This window comes from Podarcis liolepis (genome assembly GCF_965112155.1).
Source record: "Podarcis liolepis genome assembly, chromosome: 12".
Classification (NCBI taxonomy): domain Eukaryota; kingdom Metazoa; phylum Chordata; class Lepidosauria; order Squamata; family Lacertidae; genus Podarcis; species Podarcis liolepis.
Genome location: NC_139563.1, coordinates 47846424 through 47871070, shown reverse-complemented (window position 1 = coordinate 47871070; position 24647 = coordinate 47846424). Strand labels below are relative to the sequence as shown.

Below are 24647 nucleotides of genomic sequence, written 5' to 3'. Positions count from 1 at the left end.
AATCTCTGCCCAGGAACTAAAGAATATAATAAAAGGTAATGGGAAAGGTGTTCAAGACTTATTGTCCACTTTTGTTAACAATACTGGCCTTAATAAGTCACTGATGTGATTAATCATCAAGCGGTTCCTTGTATCCGTGTTGTGTACTGTTTGTGATGGAAAGGCCACACAATCACCAACTCCCCCATAATTATTTCTGGCCCTAGGCATTATTGCTCAGTGATCATAAAATGTACTAAAAACTGCCACCCTTGAGAAACTGAAAGACTCTGGTCAGTGCTTCCTTACCGATAAGAAAGCTCAGTCCTATAGGTCACAAGTCAATAATTCCGCAATAAAAGGGCATTCATACACTCAGTTCAAAAAATACAGGTGTCAATGCTGGGCTCAATTTGTTAAGTAACTAGCAAACATGACACTCATTTATCATGTAGTTTGCACATCTGACCTTATTAAAAAAACATCCAGAACTAACAAATTTTGCAGCTTACGGGAACATATGCAATAAAACAGGATGTCATCACTGGGGCATCTTGAAATTATGGAATGCTGTTTCCATCATTTCCCACAACTGAATAGATAATGTAAACAGATGTTAAGGTTCAAAGCCAATACTGATTGGGTTTGTAGCAAGAAGCTAAAAATTATTTCTCCTAGGTTTCAGTCAAAGATTTAATCATTCAGATACTTATGCATACTCACATAGTTGATGAGATTCATGCAGTGGCATAGAGAGCAGAAAAAGAAAAACTTTGTTTTTGCATAATATTAACACAAGCAGAATTATAATTCAAGATTGAAGGAACTGTGTGACAAAGAATTATGAATTAAAGCACTGGATGTAAACTTCCACAGTCCAAGGCAGATTTGTATTTTTCTAAGGTGTAACATATACTTTCCCCTTGAAACAGTTTGAGTTACTATGTATTATTGATTTGAGAGAGAATGGGCAGTAGTTTTGTTCCTCAGAAAGTACCGGTAGTTGTGAAGTGCTTGTGAACTTATGAGGTTCAGCCTTACACATTCAGTCTATGTTGAAAGCCTAACTGCGCCTGGAAACTGGTGATGTCCAGGAGAGCTTCGCAATAAATCCATCCATCTGGTAGGAAGGCTATGGCAGTCTCTGTCACATTCATAACTGTGACTACCATTTATTGCCAAGCCTTGACTACTCTAATGCACTATAGATTTCCCATTACAGCCTCATGCATCCTTAGAATGCAGTGGTACCTCTAGATGCGAACTGAATCCGTTCCAGAGCCCAGTTCCCATCTAGAAGCAAACGTAAACCATGTCTGCGCATGCGCAGGTCACGTTTTGGCGCGTCTGCGCATGCGCAAGCGGCGAAACCTCGAAGTAATGCGCTCCGTTACTTCCAGGTTGCCAGTGTGGAGCCAGTGTGGTGTAGTGGTTAAGAGCGGTAGTTTTGTAATCTGGTGAACTGGGTTCGCGTCTCCGCTCCTCCACATGCAGCTGCTGAGTGACCTTGGGCTAGTCACACTTCTCTGAAGTCTCTTAGCCTCACTCACCTCACAGGGTGTTTGTTGTGGGGGAGGAAGGGAAAGGAGATTGTTAGCCACTTTGAGACTCCTTAGGGGAGTGATAAAGCGGGATATCAAATCCAAACTCTTCTTCCTCTTCTTCTTCGAACACGCTCATCTCAAAGGACATTCAACCCGAGATATGACTGTACCCCAGTGTAGTCACTACTCCCTTCAGAAAATCAGAAGTGCATCAGTCAATAATTCTTAAACGGAAGATGAAAGAAGTCCAAGGGTCCTAAGAAAACGTTTGACTCGATCCCAATGCTTTTGGAGTCATTATTCAGTTCGCATTTAAAAGTAAACCTCCTGAATCCAAACTTTCTGAAACTATACACAATCCAATAAACAGACATCTTTTGACATTCACACTTTAACAAATTCTGCAATGCCGCTCTCCAGCCAAGTAATGCGTACAAAAATGCATATACTACAATAAAATATGCACAAAATGCATATATTAGTGACAATAACATGCAAAAATGCATTGCATTAAGGGAACTCATTTTGCAAAAATGTGTACAGGCAACTCCCCATTTACACGGGGGTTAGATTTCGAGGTCCCGCAGTTTAAATGAAACTGCATATATTTGAAACACCATTGGAAAAGCCTGCAAACACCTGCTAAACCTCTGGAGACCCTTGAAAAACACTTTTAAAACACCAGCAGGGCTCCTGGGATTGCACTTGCAAAGGCTCATGGGATTGCTAGGCACTGTTTTCATGCCTTTTTGCCCTTTCTGGGCTCCTTTAGGGCCATTTTAAAAGTCACGTCCAGGGTCAGCGCAATCTGTTGCTACCTCTATATTAGGAGAAAGTCATAGTAAAATGCTAATGAATTTTCATTAGGATTTTATTTGTAAGAAAAGCAAGTTGATACAGAACTGTGAAGAACTGAATTTAAGACTGGATAAACAAGAAACAGAGAGAACCCCGAATTGACAGATTCAGCCACTCATGCTTAGAAATAGCTGCCACTGCAGTGTGCATAAAACTGTAGCCTTTGACTCTTCCTTAGGGAACTACACAACATCAATTTTTAAGACATATTATAGACTCTTCTTCAAGGAACTCTTTTACAAACATGCTGGATTAAAACAATAAATTATTAACTAGCACCTTTTGGACTTTTGCTCCCCTTTTATTCAAGAGTCACCACAGACAATAACTCACTCCCATCTCTGGTGTTTTCCCCTCTTTTGCAGCTTCCATTCTTGGAAGAATTGTAGGCAGCAGTTCAAGCTAACATGCTCATTCTGGTACCAGGTCTGACCATTACTAATGCTGCACTAGACAGGCTTTTCCTGGTAAAACATGCCCACTACAATCCTGCACTTAGAAACTGCCTTCATTTCCCCCTGCCACTGGATGAGGTGCCCTATCCACTTCCATATAACCCATGAATCAGCTGTTTACTAGCTTGGGCAGGCTATTTGTAGTCAGAAAGAAATGGTGGCAAGCATTACATTCTCTTTATGTTGATGTTTTTCAACTCTTCTTGCACCATAAAATGCCTTGGTCATTTAGTTATAGCACTCCATAATAAATCACCCAAGTGTTGCCAGTCTGCATGCCCTATTAATTCTTTGGCAAGAGGTAAGCAAACTGAAAATTAAACTGAATTAGGCTGCTGTATCATTTTTTGAAAATCTAAATCTAAAAACAGCTGTGGGGACTTAATGAACAAATTACATTGATTTTAGAACCGTATACTGGGCCCACTTAACAAAAGGGTGGAGGGAACCCTAACAAGGTTGTAATTTAGGTGTGGGAGAGGCATCTCTAGAGAGATTCTGGGCTCTTTTTTTTCCCATCTCTCATGCTTTCTGTCAGATCCTGGGAAGGTTATCTGGGCATCTGTCAGGGCTAGCTTCTAATGACTTTACCGATCTGGTACAGAAGAAACCTGCCCAGTCGTGTTCACCAACATTAAACAAGACATTAGAAACCATTCATCTGGTCAGGTTGTAAAAAATCTGTCTGTCTACATCAAACTGTAATGCAGGGTAAAGTGTCACCAATGGAATAACTAGAGTAGAGTTCAACATGATTAGTTAGGGAAGATGGCTCAGTGGCTAAGGAGTGGTTGCAGAAAATACTGGGCACCCCTAGGCTGAAATCCTTCTTCACTACAAAATTTCTTCTTCTCAAACCTTAGGCATGATTACAAAAGGTATACTTGATTATTTTTTAAAAAAATTAAAAACCCTGTAGTTTAAGATCAAAGTTAAAGTATTTCATGTTGGCTTAAGCTCCACAAAGACAGAAAATTAGAAGCTAACGCTGACATCTTAACAGCTATGTCCTATGATCAGTCATGTTGTGGAATGTCACAAAGTACGCTTGCTTACAACTTATCCTACATACAACTGCACTGTTCATTGGTCTTTTACATCCCGAATCCTAATGGAGAAGACAGAGTGCCTGAGACCAGCAGAAATGTACCACATTGTCTTGGTCCTCTCCTGCACTCCTCTTGGTTGATCCATGCCATCTGCTGCTTACAACAAGGTCTGGTGTAATTTGAAATTTGGCACACTCACAGATCTCATCAGGTAGATGGTAGACCATGTATGCCAAAGTTCCAATTATTGGCATAGCAGGTATCGGGGGTTTTAAGTTAAGGGTGGGGAACCTCCAGCCCATGGGCCTGATTAAGCCCTGCAGGTCTTCCAATTTGGCCCATCAGGCCACTTCATATGTGACATCAGGTGTGGAGAAGGTAAGCACGCAGCTGAACCAAAAGCGGGACTGTTAGGTCTTGCAAAACTATGTACGTGGCACTGCCAAAACCCAGTAAGACATGCAGGCAAAAACAGATCACCTGACATCACTGTCAGATATGGGTTACCATGAAAGAACGTCATTTTTAAAAAACTACTCCCCTTAACTAAAGGGGCATTTCCTTAATAGGAGATCCCTCAGAATCACACCCACACACTATGACTTAAAGGCTCCTGGGCTTAAAGTGGTTGATGTACTTTACACAGTTAAGATGTTACTACTGGCAGCTCTCATAACAGGTGACTATTTAAAAGTCAAGTGGAATATGCAGTCTGGGGCTTGTGGGACCTATTTCTTGGTGAAGGATATGACAGAATCTTGGGATTCATCCCTGCCCTTCAGCCTTAGGCTCAACCCTACAATCTTGGCTTGGGCTGAGAACCTCGTTTCAACAAGTGTGTGTGTGTGTGTGTGTGTGTGTGTTTCTTGTTCTAATCCTGCAAGGTTGAGCATGTGTTTTACAATCTACATCTACATCCTTGGAACAATATGGGACTGAATGGAGTGGTAATTAATTGTCATAACAGCTCATTAGGCTGAAAGACAACGTATACCCATTTTATCTGCAGCTGAATATTGGCATGAGAACTGGGACATTTGAACTCACAATGTTTTTAGACATTAGCCCTCCTTTATCACAGTCCTCCTCTCTCCCATTCAACCAACATGTGGAGGGGAATGTGATACTGCCACCTGAACTTCTTCCCCAACTTCCACATGCCCAAACACCTCCGTGTATTGAGATAAATGCAAAAATGGACCCTACAATAAAAGGGCCAGAACTCACAACTGGAAACTCTGGGACAATCACAATTCCCCATCATGCATAAAATCCTCACGAGAGCACAGTTCTACATGTGTTCTATATAGTCTTTATATTCTGTTGAGGGCCAGCTTATTTGCAGGCAGTATTTCTGGGCTAAAAACCAACAACCTGATTTTATAAACAGCTGAAAAATATTCAACAGGAAACACATCCCCAATGGAATACAAAAAAGAAGAAGTAAAAGTGCTGAGTATTACATTCAAGCATCAACCAGCACTGAAGAACAATAGCAAATTAGCCTTTTGATGTCAAAGTCTCAGAAGCATATGCAAGATCTTATTAGAAAGGGTTACAACTTTATATAAGTGGCCAAAGGTGGAAATGAATAATGAGAGGTTAAACTAAGGATAAAACTGTTTAAAAAACACACACACCAAGGAAAGAGTTCATGCCATTAGTTCTTTTAACACTTCGGTGAATTATGGTCTCATTATATAAACACTTTTTAATTAGAGTCTGTTATATCCTCAACGGGTTTGTTATCCATGTCAGATTTCAGGATATTAGGTATCAAAATGACTAAGAGCTTATGCAACTTGCATGAAATGTGGAAGCGATGTTCCTGCTTCCTCCCTTTAATGATTTCCCTAAATCTGTTCTCTCCTCTGAGTAGCCACATCAAGGTTATACTGTTGTGCACTCAAATAGGAAAGCTATCAGTTTTAATTTGTAGCCAGTGTACTGCAGCGATTTATGAAGCGGCCTGCTCTTTTTAAAGAAATAAATAAATAGAAGCTGGAGATGGCAGCCAAGAAATGTGATTGAAGGCAGTCCTGCTGGGCATTTTCTGGACTGTCTTCCATAGTACCCAAAATAAAGCAGGTGGTAGTATTCAATGCAAGCAGTACTCACATTAAACACACTGAAATTAACAGACATGGCTAACTTAGGTCCCTTAATTTCTGTGGGTCTACTCTTGAGTGGAACTTTGTTGGATACAATCCTTTGAAGATACCTCATATACCAATACACAGAGTACATTACCCAAGGATCCTAGGACCAGTCTCTGTTGTCAGAAGGATGAGTTGGTAAACTTCTTGCAGCGGTGCTATTTTTATTTTATTTTATTTTTTATATCCCACCTTTCTTTCAATGTGTTTATGCAGCATACATGATTCCCCTCCTTTTATCCTCACAACAACCTAGGCTATTTTGAGAGAAATTGCCTGGCCCAAGGTCATCCAGCATGCTTCATGACTAAGTAGGAATCAGTACCTGGATCTCCCTCGTCCTAGTTGAACACTTCAACCATTAAACCACATGGATCTGGATAGGGACTGGATTTGGGATTCGTAGTCCTTTGGATCCAAAAATCCGTGGCTCAAATGGAGCCAAAATTGTGTTCCCCAACTTGCCATCAAAAGCAGAGGCCTCCTATAAACCCCAAATCAAAAACTGCCCAACAGCACCACTGTTCTCAAGGACCTCTTCCAATAAATGTTTCCTCAAGCAGTACTGTCTCTGCTTGCCTTCCTCCCACAACTGATACCATTAACAGGAAAGCTCATGTTAAATGTGTATGTGGCAGTTTGGCCCTGAGAGGGTAAAATAATGCTCTGCTGGGTTTTATTAAAAAATGGAAGAGAAGGGGAAAGATGAGCTGTCAGCCTAAGCCACTTATTTGAAAGTATGTTCCACTGAAATGCAGACAGTTTAGGACCACATAAATATGTTTAGAATTGTGGTGCAACACCATGTTCTTTGCCAAGGATATATAGCTGAACAAAATGTGCTGGTTTCTCATCAGTGAGCTGCAGTAAATTTTCATTCTTTTACAGGACACAAGGAGTTCAAAGAGACAGAAGATCCAGATTAAAACAAAGCAGGATAAAGCCACAGCGATCACCAGACAGTGAATCCTAATTAGCCAGAGAGACTGCAAGAGAATAATTTTGCCAGCCCTAAAAGAAAATGAAAAGCAGGTGCCAAACACTAGCTGAGAAAACACAATAGTGATAAATGCAAGTGAAGGAGTGAGGGAGTGGAAGTTTTTTAAGGAAAGAAATTACTCAAATCTGGTTTGGCTTCTTCGAGAGAAAAATGGAATGAGAGCAGTTAAGAACCTTCTTTGCAATCTCCCCAGAAATACATCAATATCATTCTGAAACCTACAGCACTGTTACAATTACACCACTGAGAAAAAAGAGAGCAAGTATGACAGTATGCAGACTGGAGGTGGACAAATGTTGTCCCCATCTTCAAAAATGTGTGACAAGAAGACCCAGGTAACTACCGACCAGTCTGCTTGATGTCTATACCAGGAAAGATCCTAGAACACATAATTAAACAGTTGGTCTGTGTGCACTTAAAAAAGGATGCTGTGTTTATAAAGACCCAGCATGTGTTTCTCAAAAACAAGTCATGCCATTTCTTTCTTTTTAAAAAATGTGAGATACAAGCTTGATGGATCAGAGGAATACTGTGGACACAGTATATCTTGATTTCAGTAAGGCTTTTGACAAGGTCCTTTGGGGACAAGTTGGTAAAATGTGGGTTGGAAGAGGTAACTAAGGTGGATTTGTAGCTAGTTGACTCACTAATGATTCACTAATGCTCACTAATGGTTCCTCATCATCCTGGAACAAGTAGGGTACTGCAGATTCTGCCCTGGGCCCATTGTTGTTCAACATCTTTATAAGCAACTTGAATGAAGGAATTGAGGGGATTCTCATCCAATTTGCAGATGACACCAAACTGGGAAGAACAGCTAACACCACAGAAGACAGAATCAGGATTCAAGTTGACCTTAACAGATTGGAGAACTGGGCCCAAACTAACAAAATGAATTTCATTAGGACAAATGTATGGTTCTGCACTTAGGCAGGAAGAACCATCTGCACAAATATAAGATGGGGACACATGTGAAAAGGATCTAGGGGTCTTCGTAGACCACAAGCTTAATATGAGTTAATAGTGATGAAGTAGCAAAAAAAAAGCTAATGCTATTCTAGGCTGCATCAATAGAAGTATAGTGTCCAGATCAAGGTAGTACCACACTTGGAATACTGTGTCCAGTTCCGGGCACCACAATTTAAGAAGTATATTGACAAGCTACACAACGACAAAATGACTAAACAACAACAACAACAACAATTGACAAGCTAGAATCTGTGAAGGCAACCAAGGCAATCAAGGAAACCAAGCCTTATGAGGAACAGTTGAGGGAGTTGGGGATGTTTAGCCTCAAAAAGAGGAGACAGATAGCCATCTTCAAATATCTCAAGGGCTATCACATGGAAGATGGAGCAAGCTTGTTTTCTCCTACTATGCAAGGTGAAGGAAACATCAGGAAGAACTTTCTGACAGTAAAATCTGTTTGACAGTGGAACAGACTCTTTCGGAAGGTAGTGGTCTCTCCTTCCTTGGAGGTTTTTAAACAGAGATTGGATGGCCATCTGTCATGGATGCTTTAGTTGAAATTCCGGCATTGCAGGGGGTGGGACTAGATGATGCTTTGGGACCCTTCCAACTCTATAATTCTATGATTCTATGTTTTACTGGATTATACCCTGCAAGGTGATGAGGATTAGTAGCTGCTGGTCTAGATTCCGTATCCAGCCTCGCTAAGGGTATGGTTTGTTTTCTCATTGTTAATTTCCTCCCCACTGTTAAAGCCATTTTCTTAAAAGTGAGATTGAACAACAATGGTCCCAGGGCAGAATCTGCAGCACCCTACTTGTTCCAAGATGACGAGGAACCATTAGTAAGCATTTGTGAATCATTAGTGAGTCAACTAGCTACAAATCTACCTTACAGTTACCTCATCCAACCCACATTTTACCAACTTGTCCCCAAAGGACCTTGTCAAAACTCTCCATCCTCTCTCATTCACAATTATCTGTTCCTTGCCTAGGAGATTGAAGGACGAAAGATAGAAACTAGTTTATTTACAAGAGAAGGGAGAGCCAATTTATATCATATTGCTCATTATTATCCCCTCTTACCCATACCAGACAGAATTACACAAGGGAAAGAGAGTTAAGGAGAGCAGCAACTTGATTGATAGTAGGTAATCTGGTTTTGACTTGTCTCATCAAGAGCCATCGCACCCACCCAGACTCAAAAGCTGCCTACAGTGGTACCTCTGGTTACGTACTTAATTCGTTCCAGAGGTCCATTCTTAACCTGAAACTGTTCTTAACCTGAAGCACCACTTTAGCTAATGGGGCCTCCCGCTGCTGCCACACCACCGGAGCACGATTTCTGTTCTCATCCTGAAGCAAAGTTCTTAACCCAACGTACTATTTCTGGGTTAGCAGAGTCTGTAACCTGAAGCGTATGTAACCTGAAGTGTATGTAACCCGAGGTACCACTGTACTATGGATGTAGAAGCGTAACTTTCTATTGGAAGGACCAAGGGCCACAACAGAATGTGAGGTGGAGGGATCAAATCTGTTGCTGCTTATAAGCCACATTGCTTATAAGTCGTTTATATAAGAAGCAGTACAAAGGCAAGTGGAGAGACAAAGGTCACTCAATGAGAACTTTCCACTTCAACAAGATACCTACTGTGTGTTTCAATCAGAAAATACAATGGACAAAATTAGAGAGGTGAACAGAACAAGGTGACTGACTCTCTCTATAGTTATTCTTAGCTTGGCTTAAAAATAAATAAATCACCCCACAACACTCTCTCTTGAAAACTTGCAGGATGGAAAAGGTAATGCAGTGAAAAGCTAAACCCATAAAAAACAAATATGGACCATTTGAATGTGTGTGTGTGTGTGTGTGTGTGTGTGTACATGTGCTATAGGTGGTGGAGAAATCTGGTTTCGTCTGCATCCCCTACATAACTCAAACTTCCCAAAAACAATGCATGAACTGAAACACAGGTATCCTACAAATTTGGCAGCTGCTGCAAAAAGATGGAAGGCAGCTAGGCCAGGAACAGAATGGGCTTAACGTAGCCCTTCTGGTTCCACCCCACAAAGGATCTATGTGGCAGCATGCCCTGCTTCTTTCCTGGTCCAGGTACAACATCACCACACACCTAAACCCTGCCAGATGAGGGTGGGTAAATTAACTACTGAAAGTGATGACGTAAACCTGCAGACTTACTTGGCCAACAGGCCTAATAAAGTACAACATGTCACATACTCTCTTCCTTCAATAGTGTAACAATCCACACTCATCCTTTTCACCCCAGATATAAGAGAAACAAGAAATGAGCAATTGGTCCAGTCTGATTTGTTCAGAAATAAATGAATGCTGATCTCTACATGAACCACCCATCAGCCTGTGGGATGGGTGTGGGAGGCTTGTTGATGCCCTTATGGTCCTCCAGACCTTCCTGCTCAAAGTGGAAAGGTCAGGGGTGAAGCTTTTTACATGACCAGACATTGATAAATGCCTGAAGAGTCTTCCTGTTTATTAAAGAATGGCGGGTGTAAGACTTTAGAGATCACCAAAATAGGCAAATTGATATTAGATGAAGAAATGGACTTCCTTCATCACTTTCAGTATTAAGTGGACTTGCTGTTGTTTGTTTTAAACTGGTGGAATATAAAGCAAAACTGTACTTCACTTAACAGAAATTTGCTTTTGTAAAATCATTAAACTTAAAAAAAAAAAAATCTATTACCCATGCAGAAAAAGTTCCTCTTTAGACAGAAACACACAGCCAGGCTTGCCAGTTTTATTTCCCTATTCCCAAAGAATTCCTGGACATGAAGGCCTCCCCATTTGCCTTAATGAATTTCCTACATGCAAAGAGAGCATCTCTCCCCCAACCCCTATGCTACTGGAATAAATGCGGGGGGGGGTGATAACTGATCTTTGTGTGCGCACCGGAGCACTAATGCCTACAGCAGATTGCCGGGTAAGAATGTAACAATATACCTCGGTGAAATATTAATTATCGCTAATTTCCTGTAACCACGTTTGAGCTCATCAAGATTAACCTAGATAGGATTTATGTTACATCTGTCTACAGTTTGCTTAATTCACTGGAGTCCCTAGTTGCAATCTTGCATTAATTAAGAGACAGCATTTTTAAAACATCACAAGGATATCATGTGGTTGGAGCACTATTTGCCAGTTTTTTTAAAAATTATGTGAACAAATTGTACTTTTTTGGTTAACTAGTGAAAAATTCCATTTACTAGATTACAGTATCACTTTTGAGAGCTAAAGGAAAATGCTTAAATCACAATCTGGTCAAGAGGTAAATGCCTTTTTCTACTGATTCTAACTGAAGAGCTTTAAGCATGTGCTTACCTTTCCTACTGCAGTCAGTATAACCTCAGATTACTTATGGTAACTCAGGCTAGATTTGTGTCCTTTCATTTATGATAGCAAAAAGACCTCTATTGGTTTTAGGTGTTTATAAAAGGTTACATTTTACACAGTTATAATTGGAGGCAAAGGTTAACATTTCCACAGCTCACAGGTGTAAGAATAAATTAGAGCCAAAAAAAAAGAAGGCAGAGAGAAAAATTTTAGATATAAAACATGGATATTTATTAGCTACCATCTCTATAATATCAGGGACATAAGGTTAAAGAATTGTGTATACAGTGGTACCTTGGGTTACATACGCTTCAGGTTACAGACTCCGCTAACCCAGAAATAGTGCTTCAGGTCAAGAACTTTGCTTCAGGATAAGAACAGAAATCGTGCTCCGGCGGCCCGGCGGGAGCGGGAGGCACCATTAGCTAAAGTGATGCTTCAGGTTAAGAACAGTTTCAGGTTAAGAATGGACCTCCAGAACAAATTAAGTACTTAAGCCGAGGTACCACTGTAATGCACATGCTTCCTGTCAACACTGACTCTTTAGAACAAGTCTTGCTGATAATAAAAAGAAGGTCATGGTGACATTGTTCTAGTTATAGCTCACCTTTATAGGCAGATAGAAAAGTAGACAAGCTCCTTCTGAGTGTTGCATTGTAACGAGATAGACTTTTCTCCAACGGTCACTCACCCTGGTATTATCCTGGCCCCCATTTCTTTAATTGCTTGGAGATTTAAACTTTTCTCTTAAGGCAGAGTATTCTGGGTGTTTCTTGCTGACTGTCCTAGGTCATTCACTGGTGCTTCTAACTGATGTTTAGCTGTTCTGCTGGTTACATCAAGGATAGACAACAAGATATCCTCCAGATATCACTGGGCTGTCATCATCCCTGACCGCTGGCCATACTGGCTGAACCTTATTTATTTATTATTTAATTTATATACCGCCCTATACCTGGAGGTCTCAGGGTGCTTCACAGAATGGGAACTGAATGTCCAACAATATCTGGAAGGTGCTGTTTTGGCTGCCCCTGGTGTATATCATCACTGTATATATGGATTAAGAAACATAAATAAAAAATCTCTGGTTTTCTAAGCAGCTTAAAGCCTGGTCCTATACATCTTTACTTGCAAGTAAGTCCCTTCTAATTTTAGTGTTCCATTCTTCACAGAAACAAACTTGCCTTTGTCTACAGGACCCAAAATTAAGGCAGAGCAGTTCAGAGACAGAACAAATCCCAAACAAGGTTAACCCATAGGTCTTCCGTATATGAAAACCCAGTGATTAAATTCTCAGGGCTCTGAGCTTTATCTGTAGCTTCTTCCCTTTCATCAGTTTCTTTGAGGCCAATATGCCTTATATTAGTAAAATAGCTACATGAGAGTTAAAGCACAAAACATTTCATATCACACACTGGCTTTGTTGATAAATCCGTATGGTAACATCTGCTTTGGGAACATTGGAACTTCCAAAATGAAGCCCTTCATGATTTGTCTTATGAAGGATTAATGACTTCTTCTAACTTATCCTCATGAGATAAGAGGGAAGTGAGAGGTGTGAATGCACTTATGTGGTGGAGAAAGAGAGAGAAAACATCTTAGTTGCTATCTCAATCACTTCACTTCAGGCATCACGTTCTGCAAAAAAACCAAACTTACCACTAGGGATGCAGGAGTGAAGAGGCTAAATTATGAAAGACACACTGGCTGCTACTGTTTAAAGAAGAAAGATTATGGCGAGACCACTTCCAATTACGCAATATATACATCAAGACAAATGACATAATGTGAGCCACGCTCTGTATTGACGCTCTGGGGCCTATTGGTTGGTATTTTTTAATGAATAGTGGCCAATGGTCAGGAAACAGCTGGAGCTCTCTTTAGTGTTCTGGATGGGAGAAGAACAGGAGCATTTTTAAAATGAGGTGAGGATGAGGGACAGAGAGATATGAAGGAAAAGGGGCTCCCTTAGGCGTGCTGGGGTGGCTCTTCAGGGATCTGACATGGGGATTTGCTGTTGGTAGGAATGCTACGCTCAACTTGCATATTTGCAAATGAACTCAAATATTGAAAAACACTGTATGAGGTTTCTCCTTCCAAAGGAAGTCAGACTTCACTAAGTCCTGCCCAGAGTTGGTGAAAAGAGCTTGCATGGTCAAGCATCTGTTGAGGGACCCCCACCTCAACACTGGCAAGAGGCTCGTGGAACTGCTGCAGCGAGAAGGGAGACTTACTGACAGAGGGGACTCACTGACCGTATCTTGCCCAAGGCAGGGGGCTCAAAAACCTGCAGCTTACACAGCCCTTGGACCTTCTCACCACACAGAAAATATTAGAAAATATTTTTTCTGATAATTCATTTAATTATTTATGTGTATAGCTCCTGCAATATATATGACGCTTGATAGAATAACATACGGAAGAAAATGCGGGTGGGCGGAGGAGACAAGTTCCTGTCTGGATAGGATCACAAGCTAAATTTTAGGGGAGGGTGATACAGAATAGGGAAGGGCAAGCTAGGAAAGGGAGGGAGGGAGGGAGGGAGGGGGAGAGGGGGAGAGAGGGAGAGAGAGAGAGAGAGAGAGATGCAAAAGGGGAACAGGGTGATTATAGCCAACTGAAATCAAACATCACACCTAAGTATCATTGCACATATCTCATCACTGCCTTAAAATGCAGCTAGGCCAGGGTGGTCCAATCTGCGGCCAGAGGGCAACATGAGGCCCCTGAGGCCTTTTTGGCAGCCCTTGGCAACATTTAACACACACCCCAGCCCTCCTGCTGCCTTCCCAAAGCCTGGTAAGTGAGGCATGGGCTTTGGGAAGGAGGGCTCTGACAGGGTCCTAGAGTCCTCCCTCCTTCTTCCCAAAGCCTATTTAGCGCTTTCTCAGCTTTGGGAAGGAGATGGGAGAACTCTAGGACCCTGACAGAGCCTCACACCTCCTTCCCAAAGCCTAGCACCTCACTTAGCCAGCTTTGGAAAGGCAGTGTGAGGGATGGGGGGGCATAAAAATGTCCCCCTTCACAGGACAAGGCAGTGTACTACCTGCAGCTTCCATATCAAAGTATTCTTGCAGCCCACTTGGTATGAAAAGTTGGGCTGTTCCAAACTAGGCCATCCTTTTCCTCAATTTGGTTCAAAGCTCGTTTGGGGCGAAAATACATGAAAACACAGTATTTCTTAGGTAACAACAAGATAAATATGGATTGTGACTAACATCGTGTGTACACCACTTCCCAAACCAGCAGTTGGAGTGCACCAAATGAGAAGTGTGTACACAACCTTCGTATCCATTAAAAAATGTCCATAGGATCACAAATCATAGCTCTCTCAATTTCGAACAATGGCATACAAAGCCTTCTTTCAAAAAAAACCTGGATCCTTCCCGCCAAACGTGTCAGCACCATCCTGTGAATATCTCCAACATATATTTCTACTATTCTTGTATATCTTAACCCTCAGTCAATATGGTGTCAGTGAGACACCACTGATACAGTATTTTATGAAGATTTCCCTTCATGAACGAGAAGCTCTGGAAAGTGCTATACAGAATAGTAAAGTATTGTTTTAAAGTAGACACTGTTCAGTGTTTACAAAACATACATTTTATATCAACCAATAAACAGTGTCTCAATCTGAGTCCTAAATTATCACTGCAATACATTTTGGGTCTGTTTAAAAAAAAAAATCTTAAGCACTAACAGTACGAAAGACTATCCTAACCACTTTTCAACAGCTGCACTTCAATGCTGTTAAGTGACTGCATAAAACCCAGAAGAGCCAGGAAATGGAGTAACAGCTATTCTCAATTGTCTCGTACACAGTATCATCTCTTCCACAGTGAACTGAATTTAAAGCACCACCATTTGGCCTGAGTACATGCCAACTTCAGGAAAATGCAAGTACTGTGTTTATTTCTAGACCCTCAGCAAATCTTCCAGAATCAATGGGTAATTCTGAAAAGATGCTGGTGAAAGCATTTTGTACTTATTCCAGCAACATTTCTTTATTGTTGTCCTCATTGTGCAAGCCCATAGTCTGGAGATAGGATGCTTTATGTGCCACAAGCTATGCATCTCCATTTATATGAGACCAGGGACACTGGGGGATGTTCGATTCAGGGAGAATGATTCAAGGAGAGCACAAGCAGGGAACCAACTGTGTGCCCTCTTAACCAGGAAGAGTCAGGTCATGAAAAACACAAATTCTCTCACATTGCCCCTGACTTTTCAGGTGCTTCATGGTTGCTGGCCCAAGGCATTACACTGTTGAGTTGGAGGACAAGATGACACCTGTAGAATCCAGCAAGACTCGCAGCTGGAATCTTATATCAACTGGACACAGTTGGCTAACTTAAGAGACTCAAGGGAATAGGAGCAGGGTGCCTGCCCTCCATTATCTGCCCCTTGAGGCAACTGCTTTGCTTTGCCTAATGGTAGGTCTGGTCTCCTGGCTTGTGGCTATGGTACTAGGGGAGAAAAGCAGCAACGGAAACAGCTTGGGATTTGTCACCATCCAGCTTTCAGCAAAGGCCCCTTCCTTTCTCAACTGCTACCACAGGCACTTATGAACAAGCCATCTTGCCCTTGTAATTGTCTTTCCTGTTTTATTGTGGCCCCATCTGCACTATATATTTAAAGCAGTATCATACCACTTTAAAGAGTCATAGCTTCCGCAATGCATCCTGAGAACTGTAGTCTGTTAGAGGTGCTGAGACGTGAGCAGACCCCTGTTCCCTTTATACAGCTAGAATTCTCAGAGTTCCCTAGGAAAAGGAGTTGGCTACTAAACTACTCTGGCAATTGCAGCTCTATAAGGGGAGTAATGTAAAGGTAAAGGTACCCCTGCCCGTTCGGGCCAGTCTTGCCAGACTCTAGGGTTGTGCGCTCATCTCACTCTATAGGCCGGGAGCCAGCGCTGTCCGCAGACACTTCCGGGTCACGTGGCCAGCGTAACAAGCTGCATCTGGCGAGCCAGCGCAGCACACAGAACGCCATTTACCTTCGTGCTGGTAAGCGGTCCCTATTTATCTACTTGCACCCAGAGGTGCTTTTCGAACTGCTAGGTTGGCAGGCGCTGGGACCGAACGACAGGAGCGCACCCCACCACGGGGATTCGAACCGCGGGGAGTAGGGGTCTCCTAAAAACTTTAACAAACTACAGTTCCCAGGGGTTTTTTTTGGAAGAAACCATGGCTGTTTATAGTAGTATAATAATGCTTTTAAAATATAGTGCAGATGGGGCCTCTGACATGTTTACTGGTGCTTATTGTTGTAACAATCTAATGAAAACTGCATTGTGAGGCCTACCTCAAAAGCCTTGCATAAATATCATAAGATATAAGTCAAGGATGAGGAACCGGTGGTTTTCCAAAAGTTATTGGACTAAAATTCCCATCATCCCTAATCACTGACTGTGCTGGCCAGAGGTCAAAGAAAATCCAGAGGGACACAAGTCCTCTATCCTAGTCTTAAAAAGCAAGATGCTGTATTTTTCAGTATATTGGGTCATTTGTTGCAAGATGAAATCAGAACAGAGGTAAGGGTCTCGCTACCTATTTCTCCAGAGATTATTTTCCTAACCTTTAACTCACTTATACACAAAGTACAGCACAGTAAAAAAATCATGCCCTGGCTCCTCAGTCAACACAGGGCACTTCCATTTCCAGATGGGTTGCTGCAAGAATGAGGGAGGTTGTGGCTAAACAAGCCAGATGATGTTGATTCAGAACACTCAACTAGAAAATTACTGTTAGCCACCTGTAAAACTTCTGGAAAGAATAGACTAGTAGCCCTGGATGGCTGTGATAGCACCATGGGCATCTACAGGATGGGACATGTGACCCAAAGCACCACAAGACCTTTCCCACCTTTTTAATGCTTATTTTTCTCCTTAGAGCTTGAGCATTCACTTCTGCTACACTGAAACATAGGCTTCCTACTTTAAAAAGCAAACAAACAATTCCCTGCCCATAGAAGAGCAGTTTCACATCTTCAGCATGAGTAGTGATGAAGCAACCCACAATGAGCTTGGAATTGGAAAATAAAGACTATTTTTCGCCTAACTTTGAAAATCAGTTGGTTTATTCTAGGACAAACTGCAAGCCAATTTGGACCCTAATGTGCCCCACAATTATGTCATCAGGAACATTACTGATTCGTTGGCCACCCCAATGTCTCTCCAAGGCCTGATCTCAAGGGTGAGGAACCTTTTTCTGCCCCAGGGCCATATTCCCTTCTGGGCAGCATTCTGGGGGCCACATGCCAGTGATGTGAAGTTCACCTTTGTAAAGGCTGGTATCTACACATACTCACATGCCTCTCGGTCTTCGATCCAGTCAATCAAGAGGCATTATCAGATTTCAAGGGTGTGCTCTAGCCAATCAAGGATGGTGTGGAGGACCAGTGAGGGTTGTGGCCTGGGGAAGGGTGTAACCTACAAACTTCCTCCCACTTATATGTCTGTTTTGTCCAGAAGCCTCCAGCTGACTCTGGTACTACAGCACATTTCCAAGATTGCCAGAATCAATGGCTATACTGGGTGTAACAGGGATGTTGTTATCATTATATTCAACCAGTATCACACCCCTACCCTCCAAAAACATGCAAACATCCACCTTATTGCTCTCCCTCACAAGCACAAAGAACAGTAATAAAAAATCATGACCATAAACATACCTTGGAGCAAGATGTGTAAAAGCTCTCTGTCACACTTTTATTCTCATCGTCCATTGATTCCACCTTTTCTCATTTGTGGTGATGTTTTATTCTTTGTCTTGCTTTCAAGATTATTGTCAATTGAGACAAGCTGAAAAGTTAAAAGAAAGTGTGGTTATGTCCAGCTACTTAGTCACACTGCATTCTGCACAGTGTTCCATCCAAATAGAATCTCCCCAGATAGATCACCTTCCTTTCAATTGGCCACAACAATTCTGTGGGTCATTGATCTTAAATGGGAACCTATAAACTTCTCTGGTGGTTTCCAGAAAATGAAATCCATCCATATTTCAGAACGCACTGTTACACTTCAGGTGTTAGTAGATCTGAAAAGCTAATCCCTCAATGTTCTGAAAGTTTTCTCAGAACTTGTTTTTTATAGCATCTAGAACATATAAAGTGGATGTAAGCAAAGTGCCAACATCAGATAGCTGAGTAATGCTTATGATAGGCCTATTAAGTAGGGTGGCCACATGTCCTACATCACAGCAGACAATCCTATGTTTGAAGAAGTTGTCTATTTGAAGGACTGTCCAGTCAAAGACTGGTTTCATGATAAAAGAGGGTATTCTCCGTGGCAACCCCAGCAGAGCAAACTTTCATGGTGAAGGGAGAGTAAGAAATAATTTACAATTCAATAACTGAACTGAATTTGTTAACAGTCTTAGCAGCAGCATTCTGAACCAAGTCTTATTTCTACTCACACTTCAAATGCAGCCCTTTGTAGAGCCCACTGCAGGAATTCAAGCACTAAGCCTTGTATTTACCGATCCAAATCTCCAGTCACCAGGAATGAGCGCAGTTAGTGTACCACCCTACACAAGACAACAGCCCTATTGGCCACATATGACACCTGAACATTTAGATAGGGTGGTAGCTAAATGGCAGGGCCTCTGCTTTGCATGCAGAAGGTACCAGGTTCAATCCCCAGCATCTCCAGGTAGCCCTGAACAATCACTGAGTAGACGATAATGAGCTAGATGGACCAATGATCTGACTCAGTGCAAGGCAGCTTCCTATGACCATGCAAGGTTCAGAAGAACCCTTTAACTAAGCACTAAAATGAGCAGTAGGGAGTTGCAAATGGTGACATAAAATGTTCAACTGAGATATTGTCAAATCTGCGCTCTGTTCATTATAAGATATGTCAGAGAATGGAATATATCAATGGGGCAACATGCATCGTGGAAGGAGGGGAGGAATCGTCTCAAAGGAGTCTAAACAAGCCAAAGAGTTTGTATAAAGCCATCTGGAGCCATATGCTGCCTAGTTGCTCAGTAAGATGAATTAATTACTTTGATGAGGCACATACTTCAATCAGAAGACAATAAAATATCAAATCCTTTGAATTCTGCCTCATAAAGACACCAGATGACATCATGAAATACAGTATTATTGTTGAATGCTTCAGTATTACAGGGCTCCCTAACTGTAACACAGGCGTCTCCCCACTTCCATGCAATAAGCACCCAATTCCCACTGACACATGCACTGAAAACAGAACCAAAAGGGGCAGGGCAGGGGTGGAACAGTGTGGAATGGAGCTGGGTGGGAAAGAAACGAGGGAATTCCCACTTGTGTGCATTCCGGTGACGTGTGCAGTAGCCCAGAATGGAATCCTCATATAAGTTGGGGATTCCCCTGTATTTATAGAACAGAGATCTTTTTCAAGCTCACTTTTAATAAATGTGCACAGCACTTGGCCCAACAAAAACTATTTTTCTCAAACTGTGCACAGCACTTGGCCCAACAAAAACTATTTTTCTCAAACAGGGTGGCGGGTAAAAATGTCTGCATTCTTACAAGCACACAGCTTTAAGGAAAAAAATTGAGAACATGAACAACAGTTTGTAAACTGGAAGGTCAACTCTTTCAAAAAACAAAAGCATTTTAAAATCTCAGTATTTTTAGTCAATTGCGTAATTTTCAATTGCTTGAAAGATGTACCACATGGCATTGTATATCTGCAGTGCTGTAGCCAGGATATACCAACTATAGCTCTGACTCTACTAGAAGATAACTAAAGGAAACAATTCTTCCTGTGCTTTCCTGGAATTTTCACAAAAAATGATATCTCCTAGCATAATAAATCACAGTGCCTACAGCCTACACAGTAGGAGGATGTTTTGACAAGGATTCCTTATGATGCTATTGCATCTGCCTTGTCAAGACGCTGAGATGCCTTGTGAAACGGAGGGAGCTTCCTTGTCTGGTAACTTCTCCAAAAAGAAAAGGGGGGGGGGCTGGCAAGATGTTCTAAGACTGAGAGAGCTTGTTGTAATGTAGATGCTATTTTGAATGGTGAAAGTTCACCAAAACAACACTGTGGGCTTGAGTGGCAGCCAACCTCTATAGCTAACTTATTGCTGATACACAGAGGTGAGGAATCTCAGCCTTGGGAACCTAATGCAGCCTTCCAAGCTTCTAACTGGCCTCACTTCAAACCTTGGGTGTTTTTAGCTGGCTGGATTCCTGAAAATTCTCATTTTTCTGTATGCAAGAGGGTGTGTGAGTGTGTGTCTAAACTAGCGTCTTGTACAAAGGTAACATTGAAATTGATTATTCTGCCCTCTTTTGCCTTTCGGCATGCCCAACACTGGCAACGTTCCCCCACAGAAAGTTACCTAGAGAATAATGTAGGGTGAAAAGGCCAGTAAACCCACTGCTGTAATGGGGACACTACTTTTGATCACAACACAAGGAGAACCCTGATAAAATCAAGACACACAGCACTGCAGTGCTACAGGACAAAAGGGCATCAACCAGGTGAGCACTTCAGTATCGCTCAAAGTCTTGCCTAAGCTGAGGGCCACTTCTCCATAAAAAAAGGAAGGGGAACTTAGCTCCCCTTACTTAGAGAAGTTAGAAACAAACTTTGCAGACCCAATAATTGACAAATATCCCCTTCCCTTTTGAGGTGGATCACTTTCAAAAGCGAGTGATCTTCCTCCACTGGAGAAAGTGGTAACTCTCTGAACATCACTTGTTATGAATCACAAGTGGAAAGAGTGATGATGTACTTGGGTCCTGCTCATGGGCTTCCCACAGGCATCTGGTTGGCCACTGTGAGAACTGGAAGCTGGACTAAAAGGCCTTTGGCCTGATACAGAAAGCTCTTATGTTCTTATGTGTATTCAGTCCAGCTTGATCATCAACAGACTATGCCTTTCCACATCCTATTTGCGGCAGTGCCTATCTGATACTTCAAGTAATAAATGGCAGTTATTAAAGGCATTCCTCACTGACTCCACTGAACTAATCAGTCTGAAAACCAGATTTTGTTTTTTAACTTCTACTTTTTTCTGGGGAGATAACACAAAAATTTCTCTAATGGCTCTTCTGCTTGCTAGTGTAGCACCTTTGTCCTAGGTAATATATCACACCGAAGAAAGTACCACAGAAATTAATGGGGCAAAGGGCTGATTGACACATTAAGGTTTCTTCTAGCAGAGATAATGTGCACAGCCATCTTCCTCATTCGTGGCAAAATAAACACACACCTCACACATCACAAGTGATTGTGTATATAGTTTTCTTATATGAAAAAATGCCATATAAGACACTGATCTTGTTTTCATGTAATGCTAAACCAAACTGTGGCTTAGTGTGAATGAGATGCTCCTGGCGAGATCTCCCTTCAGTTATTCTGATGCTGCACTGAGCTGAACTATGGTTTGACTTTGCATATCAACATAGGCTTGTGGTTTAGCTCTCCAAGGCAAACCACAAGCTGTAAACCATAGGACCAACCTTGGTTTGAGCTCGTGGGTTTGTCTGCAGAGCTAAACCCTGAGTCCAGGTTTGTAGGACACATTACCCTGACTTAGCAGAGCGCAGCAGAATGACTGAAGGAGGAGTAAACTGGTCACAAGTTCCTCTCTGTAAGCCTGCATGTTTGCTCCTAAGCCATGATTTGACTCTGTGTTATGTGCAAACTGAGCCATTGTCAAATAATTAATTTATAGAACTCCCTGCCATAAAGATATAGTGGTGACCACTGGTTGGTTATAAAACAGGATTTGAAAAACATTCATGGAGGGCATATCTATCAGTCAAGTCATGATGGTTATATGAAATCTTTGTGGTGGGGAGGAGGATTTGTTTATCAGCATCACTCCCACTTTATTTCCTGTTGATTACAGATACTGTTTTTTCTCTCTGCAAACAACCATGGTTTTGCACAACAGCCACAACCCTAACATAAAACATGAAAAAGACGACAAATGAAAATATGGTGGCATGGCTTCAAAGGCAACTAACTTTAGTTTGGGGGAAAGGGGAAACTGGGGGTGGATGCAATGTGGAAAACAGAATGGGCAGAGTTTAAAGTGTGGATGCAATAATGCAGGAATATTGAGGAAGAACTGATAAAGGAGGATAATGTGCTGCCAGTACTATGCACTATTCACATATCAAAGATATGATATTGCATATACCCTTAATAAAACAGCTATGTAGATGGGCTCTAACTCCTTAGGAAATGTACTTAGGATTGCATCTAAACCACAATTAATTTTCCTTTGACTAAATCCAATGTATCTCATTGGAGATGTGAATTTATTATGACTGTAGCTTAAATTCATTTAGCTCTTGGAGATTGCATCCAAAGCTTCCATTATCATACATTTATACATTTTGGTACACGTTTCCCTGTGCATTTTTGTTTGTACACATCATATAGGCTGTTATCTCCATTAATGTTTTTGCTCAAGTTCTTCTCAATTCATTGTTTCTTCTTCTCCTATAAAAATATAAATAACTCTTCCTAGTCATTTCTGATATATATACATGCCAAGAACATGAATTTACAAGTGTGAAGTAAGCTCTCAGCTCCTTAACTGGATTAGAAGTTTTCTCAGTTGACGAATCCTTTTTAAAAAATCCTGTAGAATCCTTAGCATCTAAAGAATCCCTGAAAATCAGACTTACCAGAAATAAATTTACCATAATTAGCTTAGTGCCTGCGCATTCAAGATAACTTTGTACAAATATTTTCAAACAAGGATGGTCACAGGGGATAATTTATGGTAAGACTTGATGGTGCAGTAACAGATGTTGCTGGAAGCCTTTATATTCTCATTGTAGCATGCAATGCTGAAAACAAAACGCTAGAAATGAGAAAACAGAATATACTTTTTCTGAATCCTATAGAGCATTTGTTCTCAGTAGATAGGAAAATCAGTTAAGGAAAACCAGTTAAAGAACATTGCTGATGAAAAATTCACAGAAGTTTTTGAACACAGGAGCATTTGGTTCTCTGAACTGGTGCTAAATAGGCAAGGTGCCAACTTTTTCAGAGTTTGCTTAAAAAACAAAACAAAAACAGACAACATGTAACCTGAGATTGGAAGCAGTGGGAATCAGTTGAAAAATGACAGCATCATTTTCCAGAAACATCCCAACAGAATTATGTCCAGAGGCAAATCAACAGAGTTCCTCTTAAATATTACATGTTTTGTGCAACATGGATCCAGCTTCATTATTTATTTATTTATTTATTTATTTAACGGGGCGCGGGTGGCGCTGTGGTTTAAACCTCTGTGCCGCTTGGACTTGCCGGTCGTAAGGTCGGCGGTTCGAGGCCCCGCGACGAGGTGAGCTCCCGTTGTTCAGTCCCAGCTCCTGCCAACCTAGCAGTTTGAAAGCCCACAGTGCAAGCAGATAAATAGGTACTGCTCCAGCAGAAAGGTAAACAGCATTTCTGTGCGCTGTTCTGGCTTCACCAGAAGCAGCTTAGTCATGCTGGCAACATGACCCGGAAAAGTCTGTGGAAGTGGACAAACGCCGGCTCCCTCGGCCTGTAAAGCAAGATGAGCGCCGCAACCCCAGAGTCGTTCGCAACTGGACTTAACTGTCAGGGGTCTCTTTACCTTTAGCTTTATTTATTTATTATTCAACTTATACACCTATACCTGGAGGTCTCAGGATAGTTCACATCACAATCCTATCCATGTAGATTCAGAAGTGAATCCAACTGTGGGACTGGGGGGTTAATTTATACGATTTACCTGCCTAAGACTTGCAGCCTGTTCAAATAAGCTAATAGCATCCCCATTTTTAAAAAACAAATAAATGTGAGCATGTTGTATGTGAACAAAAAAACACATGCACACTTATGCTCTCTGCTCACATGATAGAAAACCTTTTCTGCTTGATTATACATTCCACATTCCTACTGCACAGTTCATTTTATTTGGTTGCTTTTAATAACCTACTGTTTTATTTTGTGCTGCAGAGTACATTGTTCAGTTTTTTAAAAAAAAATCTGTTGTAAAGTGCTTAGAAACCCATGATTAAAGATGAATTCATAAATATTTTAAATGAATAATAAACAGCCATTGATCCTTGGAGAAATGTCTTCCACAGACACATACTCTGCAGTAATTATTAATACCCCTGAGCGTCAAGGAACCATTTGATTTTAAGTATGGGTGTGATGGCTAATGAAAAGTTAATTTCCCTTAAGATTTGGTCTTGCACTCACTGTCTTCCATCTCACCCTCCACCCCACCCCTAACACACCCACCCACCTACCTTCACTTCCAGCTCAG

General features: G+C 41.5%; 1 protein-coding gene across 3 annotated transcripts in view; it reads right to left on the bottom strand.

Moving 5' to 3' along the window:
* Positions 1 to 24647, bottom strand: part of TMEM108 (transmembrane protein 108) — a 185466-nt gene that overhangs the window by 159709 nt on the left and 1110 nt on the right. For all 3 annotated transcript variants that reach the window (XM_083468390.1, XM_083468394.1, XM_083468391.1), the window contains exon 2: positions 18058 to 18187. The gene's annotated coding sequence lies outside the window, so the exon portion shown is untranslated. The remainder of the gene's footprint in view (positions 1 to 18057; positions 18188 to 24647) is intronic.